Source organism: Toxorhynchites rutilus, chromosome 3 (assembly GCF_029784135.1).
Source record: "Toxorhynchites rutilus septentrionalis strain SRP chromosome 3, ASM2978413v1, whole genome shotgun sequence".
Taxonomy (NCBI): domain Eukaryota; kingdom Metazoa; phylum Arthropoda; class Insecta; order Diptera; family Culicidae; genus Toxorhynchites; species Toxorhynchites rutilus.
This window is the reverse complement of record NC_073746.1, coordinates 113469218-113484116: the sequence shown is the minus strand read 5'-3', so window position 1 is coordinate 113484116 and position 14899 is coordinate 113469218. Positions and strand designations below refer to the sequence as shown.

At 41.3% G+C, this 14899-nt stretch overlaps 1 protein-coding gene across 4 annotated transcripts in view; it reads left to right on the top strand.

The window, feature by feature from the left end:
- Window positions 1-14899, top strand: part of LOC129780586 (solute carrier organic anion transporter family member 5A1) — a 198842-nt gene that overhangs the window by 97646 nt on the left and 86297 nt on the right. The window contains exon 1 of one of the 4 annotated variants that reach the window (XM_055789007.1): window positions 12763-12889. The exons of the other annotated variants lie outside the window; for them this stretch is intronic. The gene's annotated coding sequence lies outside the window, so the exon portion shown is untranslated. Of the gene's footprint in view, window positions 1-12762; window positions 12890-14899 lie in introns of those variants that run through there. 4 annotated transcript variants of the gene reach the window in all.

Below are 14899 nucleotides of genomic sequence, written 5' to 3'. Positions count from 1 at the left end.
GATTGAAAACAGAAACTGCCATACTCCATCACTGAGAGAATAGTTGTTCGATACAACATAATAAGATCTTCGGGATGGGCTCCCCACCAGGTGCCGGTAATTGTACGGAGAAAGTTTATTCTTTGTTGACATTTTTTACTCAGATACCTAATATGGGCCCCCCAAGTACATTTGGAGTCGAACCAGACCCCAAGATACTTGAATGACATAGCATGAGTGATCGGTTTACCCAAAAGTTGAAGCTTTGGTTTTGCTGGTCTATGCTTCCTAGAAAAAACCATCATCTCTGTTTTCTCCGTGGAGAATTCGATCCCTAGCCCAATGGCCCAGGTTGATAAATTGTTCAAAGTATCTTGTAAGGGTCCTTGCAGGTCGGATTCGTTTGATCCTACGACAGACACCACTCCATCATCTGCAAGTTGTCTTAGGCTGCAATTTTGTGTAAGGCAATTGTCGATGTCGCTTACATAGAAGTTGTACAAAAAGGGGCTTAAACATGAGCCCTGGGGGAGGCCCATGTAAGAGACCCGACTTACTGCCGAATCTCCGTGAGAAAAGTTCAAATGTTTCTCACAAAGCAAATTATATAACATATTATTCAATAGAGGCGGCAGACCCCGAGAGTGTAATTTGTCTGACAAAACCTCTATTGAAACAGAATCAAAGGCCCCCTTTATGTCCAAGAATACTGAAGCCATTTGTTTTTTTTCGGCGTAAGCCATTTGAATTTCTGAAGAAAGCAACGCAAGACAATCATTCGTCCCCTTGCCCCTGCGAAACCACAATATGGGTATCTGAGAGTAGGCCATTCGTTTCAACCCATCGATCAAGGCGAAACAAGATCATTTTCTCCAACAATTTCCGTATACAAGACAGCATTGCTATTGGGCGGTACGAATTGAAGTCGGACGCGGGTTTTCCGGGTTTTTGAACAGCTATAACTCGTACTTGTCTCCAATCATCTGGAACAATATTATGCTCCAGAAACCGATTGAATAAATTCAACAAGCGATGTTTCGCCACATCAGGGAGGTTTTTCAGCAAGTTGAACTTAATTCTATCCGATCCCGGAGCAGAATTGTTACATAAAAGCAGAGCAAGAGAGAATTCTACCATCGAAAACTCGGAATCAAGATCGCACCTACCTTGTGGTATATCTCGAACAATTTTTTGCACAGGAGCGGAATCAGGACAAACCTTCCGTGCAAAATTCAAAATCCATCGATGTGAATATTCTTCGCTTTCATTCGTTGAAGAGCGATTTCTCATGTTTCGAGCCACTTTCCATAATTTTTTCATTGACGTTTCTCGTGACAAACCTCCCACGAAATTTCGCCAATAAGCACGTTTTTTCCCTTTGATCAAGTTTTTAAATTGATTTTCAAGGTCCAAATACGTCTGAAAATTTTCAGGGGTTCCACGTTTCCGAAAAGCTTTAAATGCATTCGATTTTTCTACATAAAGCTTGGAACATATGCTATCCCACCATAGATTGGGAGGCCTTCGACGAATAGTGGAGCCTGGGATGGGTTTCGTTTGAGCGCGAACCGCGCTGTCATAGATCAAACGAGAAAGGAAGTTATACTCCTCCAATGGAGGTAAACCATCTCTGGAATTGATGGCTAGAGCAATCGCGTCCGCATATTTTTTCCAGTCAATGTGTCTTGTGAGGTCATATGCCATGTTTATAGATTCAGAAGAATTCGACCCAATGGTGATGGAAATTTTGATTGGCAAGTGATCACTACCGTTGGGGTCCTGGATTACATTCCACTTGCAATCTAACGATAGTGAATTCGAGCAAAGCGAGAGGTCAAGAGCACTTGGGTTAGCAGGAGGTTTAGGCACACGTGTTGTTTCCCCAGTGTTCAAAACGGTCATATTGAAGTTGTTACAAAGGTCATATATCAACAATGAACGATTGTCGTCGTACTGTTCCCCCCAGGCAGTTCCGTGAGAGTTGAAGTCTCCCAAGATCAATCGTGGCTCAGGAAGGAGTGAGCACATGTCATCAAGTTGTTTGCGGCTAACCGCAGCTCTCGGAGGCCAATACAAGCTGACAATACAGAGGTCTTTGCCTCTGATGTTTGCATGACAAGCAACAGCTTCGATCCCTCCAATAGGTGGAAAGTCAATTCGAAAAAATGAGTGGCACTTATTGATCCCCAATAGTACCCCTCCGTATCTGTCATCGCGGTCCAAGCGTATAATATTAAAATCGTGGAAAGAGATATCATCTCGCGAAGAAAGCCAAGTTTCGGACAGAGCAAAAACATCACAATTGAAGTTATGAGTTAAAAATTTGAATGTATCCAATTTAGGGATAAGACTACGACAATTCCACTGTAAAACAGTGATATCTCCGACCTCTCTATTTAAATTAGACATCAAGAGAGATAGTGACCATTCTATCCTGGATTCCTCGAGTCGAGAAAGACGCACCACGCTAGATATGGGGTACAGACTAGGGGGGCGTTGCTGATTAATGGTCAGCTGCATCCCAATAGGAAGTAGCCCGTGTCGGGCACACGCATAGAGCATCGAAGACTGCAACATACCAATTATGAGAACACTTGTAATACTAACCTCGAGCCAACCGCGAGTAATCGGTTACATATTACTAACATAGTTGTAAGACAAAAATTGTCAAAATATTGGACTCCCGGCCCCGTCAGGCTAACGCCACATGTGCCTTAATAAAAAATATATTTTGGGAAAAAAAAAAATCAAGAGAGATAATCATTGCAAGGAGGGGCCATGTTTGCATCAATTGCTGTAAAATTGTCTTGATTACTGGAAGCATTGAGAAGACAAGGGTTCTGATGGAGTCGGAAACATTAAAACACTTGAAGATTTGATCCAAAAGGTCAGACAACTTTATAAATCCCGATTGGGAAGTTGAGCTGGACGGAAAAACAGGGACAGTTGGGGTTTTTGATGTCCCCTCGAGTGCTGGGTCGTTCGAAGGTGAACTATTCCCACGGAAGCCAGGAGGAACCTGATTTTGCTTGTCCGCTGCACTCGATTTTTTAGGCAAGCTAACTGGGGGTATCACCGAGGGGACTTGTTCTTGAACTTTGGGAGTGGTCACATTTTTGCGCCGGGGATTCCCTTTGAAAATAAACGGTGTGCCCCCGCTAGCTGTGTCCGCTTCCATTTCATCAACTGGCAACGTGGAAAAGGTATTGTGTGTTGAGATTGGTTGTTGTTGTTGTTGGGCCAGTGGAGAAGCGCCCTTTAAAATTTCCGCAAAAGTGCGCTTCGAGCGTTCGTTTAAAGAGCGCTTCTGTTTCTCCCAGCGACTCTTGTAAGTTTCACAAGCTGAGAGCGCGTGTGGGGATCCTCCGCAATATGGACACTTATGCTCAGTCGCACTGCAGGATTTCCCCTCATGTTGCTCTCCGCAAGTGGCACAGCGCTCCTTGTTGGCACAATAATCTGAAGTGTGACCAACTGACTTGCATTTGTTGCAAGTCATGGGCTTTGGCACGAAGAGTCGCACAGGTAATCTCAATTTGTCCACCATAACGTAGTCAGGGAGGGCGGCACCAGCAAAGGTGACTCGAAACGAGTCGGACGGCGTAAATTTCGTTTGGTCCCCATCATGGGAGAGTTTCCCGAGTTGGCGACAGTCCAAGATCTTTACTTCCATTGAGGGAAGCTTCTTGAACTTGCCTTTTCCTTCTTTTTTTATTTGTTCGCTCGTCAGACCCGTTTCAGTTATCACCCCCTCAATTTCTACGTTATGGGAGGGTATAAATGTTCTATATTCGAGAGTGAAGTGTTGGTCAGCAACAATCTCGTTTGCGTGTTTCCGTTCATTCACGACAACCCGCAATTTGTTCGGTCTAACCCTGCGAATTTCAGATACAGAAGTGTATCTGGCCAGATCTTTCATGATCTGAATCACGTTAAGGCTTTTTCCTTTTGGTTTTGGCCGGAGGAAAACAACTCACGGGCCAGTTCTAGGTGCATCTTCTGGATAAACTCTGACACGTGGAGCGGAAACAACAGAGGGAGAAGACGAGGACGAGGACGAGGACGAGGATTGGGTTGGATCGGAAACATCAGAAGGGGGAAGCGAAATCGATGATGGGAGAGGGGGAGTGGAAGTAACAGTCGGTTCAGAAGGGAGGCTTGCTATTTTCTTAGAGGGGGGCTTGGAAGGATGAGCAGATTCGTCCCCAGAAGAATTATCTTCTTTTTGAGGGACTCGTTTATGTTTTTTCCCAGATCTTAAATGGGATTCATTATCGGAGATCTCCATCTCTGGAGATCCTCCACTATCCTCCATTTTACAAAAATTTCTGTCTTATTTCTAATATATTATTGATTTTAACAATAATCTCGAAAAAAAAATAACAAAACAAAAATAAATTATGATAATAATATTAAACAATGAACAAATGAGTTGAATAATAACATTAATATTAAATAGGTGTACCTTAATATAAAAGTTGTTCCGATACTGCGCTCTACTGCCCTAACCAGGGAGAGACAGAGGCTACGCGCTATGGATCAACACAATAGCGCAAGAATAACTCACACGGTCACGTGATGATAATTCCCGTTAACGACAGCCACACGATGGCGATCCCGTTATGCCAATGTTCAACAGCCGCCAAGGGCTGCAAGCTGCAAGAGCGCTGCTTCCTTTGTTCCACTTCACAAAAGGTCAATTCGAAAGCGGACAGCAATGACCTTCACTCGTACACTATACCAATCGCACAATAGTAAAAGTGGCAACGCACAATAACGACACTGAACTTTACTCGTCAAGAGTTGGATAGCGAATGATTCGCTAAATGCTAGATCTATCTATTCCTTGAGGGGATGCATGGCATACCTTTCTCCCCTAAATTTTCTGAATCCAATTTGAGCCGACCGTTTGAAGTTCGCTGAGAGTGTTTCGCAAAGGTGGTTCGTCTGCAGTTTTCGAGTGCTGTCTCAGGAGATTCGAAATATAATGCCCCGTTCGGCGCCACGAGGAGGGTCTCCTTCGGTGGCTATCTTCAATGGCAGATTGTCGCGAAGGTTCAGCGCACTGCAGTAGCAGCAGTAATAAAAACTACCGACGGATGAATGAAATTAAAGAATCTCACTGGTTTCAGTATCACGATGATTCTTTTTTATGTTTAATAGTCTCTGTTAACTGCAGAATGAAGCTTGCGTCATTTCTGTACACTTAGAATACATTTTTCGAATGATTACCAACATGACAATGATGACAGCTACAAAGTATCATCGATGATAACTAACATGACAAGCTATCAAATTTTTGCTAATTTGAAATTCTGTCTTTCAGCTCAGCTCAACGATGTCGTGTTAACCATTAGAGAGGATCTCACAAAATACATCTTAACTTGAGTTCTTCGGTGAATCATAACTCCGAAGCACAAATGTCAGCTCAAATATCAACCCTATCCACATTAGCTGTGCAACTGTTTTGCATCAATATTGCCGTTCTTGCACATTTCCCGCTGCATAACACGCGGTACACATGACCGCAGATCACAACCGGCGACAGCTCTCGCGTTGTGTGCGTTTATGAAGATGCTGCACGGAAAACGGATAGACTAATGCATGTGTGTTTGTGCATGTGTGGTGATTGATCTGCTTCACGGTTGAATTGACGGTAAATAAACAGTAGCTGTCGAGATGCTATCGCAGCGGATGATGGGTTGCAATTATTCCGTCTTTAGTGCATGCATTTATTGGCGTTGGCGGAAGGTCATATGCTGAGTTCATGATGAATTTAGAGAAAAATGTGTAAATTGTATTGCGGAAATGTCATTGTTCAACGATGGTTGTATGAATCCGGATCGAGGCTACGCACTTCAATTAAAACGATATCACTGTACTTGGAGTAAAAGTATAGCACTTACTGAGCACCAAGCGACAACTTCGGATGGAAAAAAGAAGAGATTGTCAGATAACATCCTCGGTGACATTTTTTATACAATGTTTTTCATAAAGCAATTTTTTCATTTAAAAAACGGCGAGAGCATGACTTGAATTGCAATAAAGTCCTTTCTGTCTGTCTGTGTTGCTGTGAAATCCAGGTTTGTTTTTTATTGAAGACTCTAGGCATCCAAAAAAGTGGTGCTATCGAAGCAATGTTTTATTTTGTAATAGGTTTTTCAATAAGGGCGCTACATAAGTTTTTTTTAAATAAAACAAAAATGGTTTTGGATATCAATGAAATCCTTTATTCATGTGGAAGTACATTTGATTTATTCATGTGGATGTACATTTGATATGTATGGAACTCGATTTCTTTTGCATGGCCACCACGGGCACCCTTGCAGAAGTCCAGACGCTGAATCCAATTTTCGACAATTTTCAAGCATAAATCGGCTGATACTGCTGCAATTTCACGTTCGATATTCGTACGATGTTCATCAATCGCCGCTGGCTTGTTGTCATAGACCATAGACTTGACGTAGCCCCAGAGGAAATAGTCTAACGGTATCAAATCGCACGACCGAGGCGGCCAATTCAGTGGGCCATTTCGTGTGATAACACGCTCACAAAACTTGGTTTTCAATAAATCGATTGTTAAATTCGCTGTGTGGCTTGTGGCGCCGTCCTGTTGAAACCACATACTGTCCAAGTCCATATCATCCAATTCGGGCCAAAAATATTCGGTTATCATTGAGCGGTAACGATTCCCATTCACAGTAACGTGCTCGATCATCATGGAAGAAGTACGATCCAATGACGCCGTCGGACCATAAACCGCATCAAACCGTATGTTTTTCGGAATGCAATGGTGACTCATGGAGTACGTGTGGATTGCTGCCTGACCAATAACGCATATTTTGCTTATTGACGAAGCCGTTCAGCCAGAAATGAACCTCATCGTTGAAGATGATTTTCCGATGAAAATCCGGATCATTATCAAGTTGTTGCTCTGTCCAATTCACGAACATACGACACTTCTGGTGGTCAAGCGGCTTCAGTTCTTGCGTCAATTCAATCTTGTAAGGTCTTGTATCAACGACGTCCCAACGCTTGAGAACGACGTATGAGAGACTGAGTTGGGTTTTCCTCGATTGATGCGCTAGCGGCAGCAATATTTTCGACACTACGGCACCTCTTTGTCTCACTGGCAAGGGAACATTGTGTACTGTCGATCTGGCAGGACGATTATGACGACCATAAATTGGACTTAGTGCTCTTAAAGTTGAGGCCATTGACGCCAAATTTCGGTAGTAAATTTTAATAATGTCGACTCGTTGTTGGATCGTATATCTTTCCATTATGAAATGGCAAACCTTACTAAAGAGAAATGTCAAGAGAGCGGGAAAAAACATAAGAATGTACATCACACACTTCATTGTTTATTGAAATTATTTCATTTATTATACATTGCCTCAGATAAGTTTAATATTTCATTACGTTGTCATTTGATGCAATAACTGCATCACATCGAGCTGACATTGAGTCGACCAAAGGAATAAGATGATCAATTGATATTTTGGACCATTCTTACTCGATCCCTGTCATAAGATCTTCTGGATTCTTGTAAGTTCAAACATGTATACGTCGTTCAAACTTGTCCCATAAATATTTAATCGAATTTAAGTCCGGTGATTGTAATGGCCACTCTAAAACGGACACATTCTTCTTCGAGAACCATGATTTACCAACCTTCACGTATATTTGGTGTCTTCGTCTTGCTGAAAGGTCCATCCTTATGGGATGTGTTCATTGGCATATGGAAACATCGTGGTCTCTAAAAATTCCTTGTACACAAAAGTAGTCATGATGACTTCAATTCGACGTATTGGATCGGCTGGAACAACCTAAATAAGTTGTTATATTTTTTTCAATTTTAAAACTCATGTATATGAAAATTTAGCCTAGATCATGACACTTCCATCGCCATGTTTGACCGTTGGAACCAGGTATCATGGATTATATCGTTGTCCATGTGGTATCTGATGCCTTCTGACAAAAATAAATTAAATTTACTTTCGTCCTACCTGACTTATGATGAATTAGAGAGGTTTTAATCTTTTCAGTTCATTCACCTCTAAAAACCACAGTACCTTCTCCCAATAGGGCTTTGACCAATGTTGGAATCGTCTGGCAAAACGCAATCGAGCCTTTCGGTTCTTGATGGATATCTATGGCTTCTATGCGGGTCGATGAGCAAAAAGATTCACCTCACAGAGACGGCGTTGGACAATCCGGGAACTTAGATTGAACTGCAAATGCTCTGCAGCATATCGAGTAACGTCTGTTGAAGTCTTCCGTGGGTCATTTTTGATAACTCGAATCATTGATCTTTCTCTCTTACCGTCGATTTTCGGTGGCGTCTGCTTCTCGGTTTCCTCTCTACCGAGTTAGGGTCCAAAAACTTCTTGTTGATTCTTCTTACGGTCGTGTGGCTAACACCAAACTGTTCAGCAACCTGACGGTTTGTTTTTTCCAGAACATTTTGCCCTGACGACAGCATTGCGAGCAATGATGTTCAATGATTTCTTCATTACAGGTAGTTATGAACTTTATGACAACAAAAAAATAACTGTCCGAACCGATTACGAAATAAAAATTAACACTGACTGTCTTGGTGCATTTTTATTGTCCTCTATTTTGACAGTTCATTACGTTTTCAGATCCACACTGAAAGTAATTAACCACAAGTTCGATGTTATTACCCTATTTTGATCATAACATCATCGTCAATCAATGAGCGTTCGAGTTTTATCAAAGTAGATTTACAATTCACAAAATAAAATGTTTCAAATAGCTGGTGCATTTTTAAGTCCATTACTGTATGTGTCAATGTATATTCCTGTTGCTTTCTGTCGTTTAATTTTTAGTATCACCATGAGAGAAAATGTGCTAGAAATAAAATAAAAACAACATGCGGATGAATGGTGTTCGCAACTGGCAATGCTTGAAAAGTATATGTTTCACATCCTAAATTTTTCATTACAATAATTATTTGTAAATTTGGGACATACTACTTTTTGATATTGTATCATTGAGACGGAAATGTATTAGAGAAAACCTGTGTTTTTGTTTTGAATTTTATTTTTTAGGTCTTCCCTCCTTTACATATTTGATTAAATCGCTTCTTGAAAATAGCTGTCGAGCCGCTCGGATGAACCAGCCTCTCACTGAAATGAACCGTTTTGTCATTTTCTAATCTATACTGGAATAGAAACCGCAATCGACATCTCTCGGTGTGATGTGCATTGTGTGCGATTGATCCATACAGTGGCAGACAAACAAGCAACAACACAATTTCACGGCGCTACTTCTTATCATCTTATATATCCTATATATCTTATATCTTATCGATACATTAATAAGTTAAATATAGTCAGCACAATTTGTAATCAAATGAGGGGCTTAGAATGAAAGGGGTGTAAGTGATTTGATCGTTTTCTCTACATCGACTGTCTATTGTGGTCATAACTTAGCTGCAAATACATTACCAGCTGTATTTGACAATGTGGAAGATAGGTCAGAACCTCATCTATCAGATTCTATAGCAAACTTAAATTGGAACGTTTTTGCAGTTGAGTTATTTACTAAATAAAATGTTGATGAAGAGCCCCTTGAAGCACCCCTTGCATTCATTGCATCATTCAAATCTTCACATTTTAACTCTGCCTTCGGGACTTTATTCGCACCTTCTCCCGACTCATGTCCAATCACTGTTCGTTAGATGCGCTACTCTTTCGTATTAATCTTGCCGACAACAATCTTTGTGTTTGTGGCCAAGGTTACCACGACATCGAGCACGTTGTTTGGTCGTGCGAGCTGTATCTTGTCGCCAGATCGAATTTAGAAGTCACCCTTCGGGCAGGTGCCGGTGAGGGACGTGTTGACTCGGTTAGACCTTGATTACATGTCCCAAATATATGTATTCCTTAAAGCTATCGATCTTCGTGTGTGATTGTCCTTATACCCTTAGTTTTGACGTAGGACTACGTCTAACCGGAAGATATAGGGGGTGAAATGGAAATCTAGGAATCTAGATTTGGAACGCTTATAACTCGAGCATTTCTCAATAGATCGCAAAGGTTTTTGCATCAATTGATAGGAAATATATCTACGCATCTATCATAACGAATAACATTTCATTTTTCTTGAGATAAATAATTGAATAATTGTCAAATATCAAGCATTGTCAAAATGCACTATGTGCCCATTTTTGATTGGTCCATTTTGTGCTCCTCATATCGAACCGACCAAAACGGGCAACCAGAGTAGCAGCGAAATAGAATGAAGCACGATTGGAAAGGAAAAAGAAAAAATGAACGAAACATTGGTCGCAGTCTCACACATGCGTAATTCTCGAGCCAGCCAGTCAGCTTAAAAATCCCCGCTCCGCTGCCGTAACGATCATTCTTTGTGTGGACACCGACTGGACAACATCGTTGCTGGACGAGCTGGACGGCGAGGGATCGAGTGCCTTTCTCAAGGCAAGAGGGCGGAGGTGGTAGCGCTGGAGTAGAGTAGAGTAGAGTTTTCAAAGGGCCTTTCTCAAGGCTAGAGACGAATGAACTGCAAAAGTTTAAAGTCTCTATAATACAATACCTTCCTTCCTTCCGTAACGATCATTCTCATTCAAACCGTACACCACATCGGTTCGCATCACAACACATCAACAAACCAATCCAAGCAGCCATGTCTGGACATGGTAAAGGAGGAAAAGTGAAGGGAAAGGCAAAATCCCGCTCGAACCGTGTTGATCTGGAGTTCCCCGCAAGGGTAGCTAGGCCGAGCGCGTTAATACCAGTGCACCAGTCCACCTAGCCGGCGTTATATAGTTTCGGCCGCCGAAGTGATCGAGTTGGCTGGTAAAGCTGCTCGCGACGATAAGAAAACCCGCATTCGGAACAGAACACATTCAGTTCGGTGGACATCAAGACAACAGGCAGTTGCAGCGAGTGGCGAGTGGCAAACGCAATCGCAAAACGGCATCAGGTAGCAGAAGAAAAAAGTTTGTTCTTTATACAAACTGCTTTGGTGGCAAATCCAGAACAAGGCGGCATCGAGGGCGTTCGAAATGGTTTTTTTCAAAGCCACGAGTACTAAGTTTTCTAAATTGGAACCATTCCATAAAACAAGGCGTTTTTCAGGGCCATTAAACCTTCCAAAAAAGAGTTTAGGAAATACAGTTCAATGCTTTCTAAAACATTATCCAAAATAATAATAAAACACAAATTGATTTTTTCATAATTTGTTTGCCAGGATATGATGAGTATGTGAATTTGGCAGTTGTTCTGAGCTTATTGATTTTCACCAATTCTTAAATTGCGCTAGAGTATAAAACACGCGGACCCCAAAAAAATATCTTATTTTCTTTCAAACCGTAAACCCGTGTTGTTGTACGGCATCGGCATCGTGGACGTAACAAAGGAGGACAAGTTAAGGGAAAGGCAAAGTCTCACTCGAACCGTGCAGATCTCCAGTTCCCTGTTGGCCGCATTCACTGATTGCTCCGCAAGGGTAACTAGGCCGAACGGATTGGTGCCGGAGCACCAGTATACCTAACAGCGATTATAGAGTTTCGGCCGTCGGAGTGCTCGAGTTGGCTTGCAAAGCTGCTCACGACAATCAGAAAACACGCATCAAGAACAGAGCAGCTTCGGTTCGGCAAGGCAACAATTAGTTTCAGTGAGTGGCAAAGTCGCATCAAATGTAATTTACTGAACAATATGTCACAAGCTGGATGGGAAGAAATTTTCCAACTGTGAAAGCTGTGGCGAGTGGCAAACGCAATAGCTAAACAGGAAGGTTTAACCGAACAAGATGGGAATATCGAGTGATAAAAATGTGTTGATGTGTTGTGATGCGAACTGATGTGGTGTACGGTTTGAATGAGAATGATCGTTACGGAAGGAAGGAAGGTATTGTATTATAGAGACTTTAAACTTTTGCAGTTCATTCGTCTCTAGCCTTGAGAAAGGCCCTTTGAAAACTCTACTCTACTCTACTCCAGCGCTACCACCTCCGCCCTCTTGCCTTGAGAAAGGCACTCGATCCCTCGCCGTCCTGCTCGTCCAGCAACGATGTTGTCCAGTCGGTGTCCACACAAAGAATGATCGTTACGGCAGCGGAGCGGGGATTTTTAAGCTGACTGGCTGGCTCGAGAATTACGCATGTGTGAGACTGCGACCAATGTTTCGTTCATTTTTTCTTTTTCCTTTCCAATCGTGCTTCATTCTATTTCGCTGCTGCTCTGGTTGCCCGTTTTGGTCGGTACGATATGAGGAGCACAAAATGGACCAATCAAAAATGGGCACATAGTGCATTTTGACAATGCTTGATATTTGACAATTATTCAATTATTTATCTCAAGAAAAATGAAATGTTATTCGTTATGATAGATGCGTAGATATATTTCCTATCAATTGATGCAAAAACCTTTGCGATCTATTGAGAAATGCTCGAGTTATAAGCGTTCCAAATCTTGCATTTTTTCCTACTTGTTCAGTGCCTAGATTTCCATTTCACCCCCTATATCTTCCGGTTAGACGTAGTCCTACGTCAAAAAAACACAACACCAAAGGTTCTTTTCAGAACCATCAACATATTCATAAAGAGTAAACAGTAAACTAATCAGGCCTATAGGATGTTGGTACCCCCGGGGGCTTTCCTGGTTTTGGCAGCAACACTAACTTTTGGATCTTCCATTTCTTAGGAAAGTGACCATCATCCAGGCATTTCTGTAGCACTATCCTGAAAATGTCCGGGAACGCATGAATCGCCGTTTTCAAGGCCGCGTTGGGGATTCCGTCGGGGCCGGGCGCTTTGTTTACCTGCAGTCTCTTCGCCACTGCTACCAGTTCTTCACTGGAAACTTGAGGACGTTCGGTAGCTATTTCGGCGTACGGTATCGGTGGCCATATCATGTAGATAGGTAGGTATTCACGTAGGAGAAGAAAATAAAACAATATATTTAAAATATATATTTAACAAAAGCTGTCCCCTTTGTATAGTCCTACGTCACTCCGGTTATATCCCCGACATTACCCACCCGTCTTTTTTCCTTTTCCTTTTCCTTTGTGAGAGATCGGATCCCTTCTTAAGAATAAGATGAAATGTAAATACATATTAGATATAAGATAAGTTTAAGAATTGAGTGTGATGAGTGTGATTGAGAGTGTGAGTGTGATCATTGTCAACATATCCTCATATTCCCTCCTTTTCCTGAAGAAAATATGTTACCCTTCTAAACTCGAGTCGACCGCGAGTAATCGGTTTCCTATATTATTAACATTAGAATTAAGGAAAAATGTATATATACTAGTAACAATACAGTAAGGAGTTCGGCTCCTTTAAACCTATGTAACTGAGCCTGTAAAAATAAACGATTTAAATTAAAAAAAAAAAAAAAAACTGGGGGGTCTTCGTAGCCACTTGGTTACGCGTTCGCTTACTAAGCGATCGGTCGTGAGTTCAAACTCAGGGCCCTCAATTGACCATCTTTGTGTTGTTATAGAATAACTACGTCCACGCAAACATCATCAGCGATGGAGATCGATCCACGGTCGAAATAAGATCGATTCATCCATACAACTGCTCTGCTCTGCAAGAAACATCGGGCTGCTGTTCTATAAATAACCCAACAATGATCAATATCAACTGTCTCCGCTGTCCGGTCTGCTGAACAATGGAAGAACAGAAAGAATACCCTTACGCCGAAATGGCTACTACTGTGTAATTTACCATAATGTAATGGAACAGAAAACTTAACGCCTAAATGGTTACTATTAAATACTGTGTAATTTACAGTTTATAGAAACATAAAAATATGTACATGTACACGATTAAAACCCGGCTCTGTTACAGCTAAAATGCTAATGAGCCTAATAAATAAATAAATGGGATAAAAAAAAAACTCTGTCTTATGAAAGTGAGAGTGAGAATGAGAAGGAGAGAGAGAGAGAGATAGAGAAGAGAGAGAGAGAGATAGAGAAGAGAGAGAGATAGAGAAGAGAGAGAGAGATATATATAGAAGAGAGAGAGAAAGAGAGAGAGAGAGAGAGAGAGAGAGAGAGAGTGTGAGTGCACAAATCATAGAGACAAACACTCTCGTGGATCAAATTCCTGCTGGGATTTGTGCGCAAAACAAATACGCAAAGAGCAATGAGAAGAGTGACTCACTTATTTTACGCTAGACGTCTATGCTGACTTTTCTGCCAACTTATCTGATCCGAAGATTTCGAGAAGGTAGAATTTCATAGTTAAGGTACAGATATTCGATTCCGCCTCTACATTGAAAAATAAAATTCTTCAATACAGCAGTAATAATTCTAATGAAAAACAACACGGCTATCTTCAACATTTATAAATACGAGTAAATGAAAAATATTTGCTTCAAAAATCGTAGCAATCCTTAGAACATTTATTCAAAACGAAATTGAATAACTCACAAATCTTAAAAGAAAAGTGAAACATTTATTTTAGACTAAAATCGTCATCATGAATAGGATAGTATCGAATAAGATAAGAATGCTGCCATACAAATTAAACACAAATTTCTACATTACTCGGGAATTAATCAAAAGAATGAAACCAAATTAGGTATGTGGAGGTTTTAGGATGCAATAAATGTTTTTATGGTGGTTAGATACTCCTCTCCCCTCTCTTAGCTGCCATACAAATGAAACACGAATTCCTGCATTACTCGAGAAATATTCAAACAAATGAAACCAAATTTGGCATATTGAGGTTTGAAGGTGCAATAAATGTTTCAATGGTGCAAGACTCTACACCCCCCTTTCTAAGAAGGGGCTGCCATACAAGTGAAACAAAAATTTCTGCATTACACGAGAATTAATCAAGCAAATGAAACGAAATTAGACATATTAAGGTTTTAGGATGCAATAAATGTTTCTATGATGGTTAGACTCTCCACCCCCTCCTC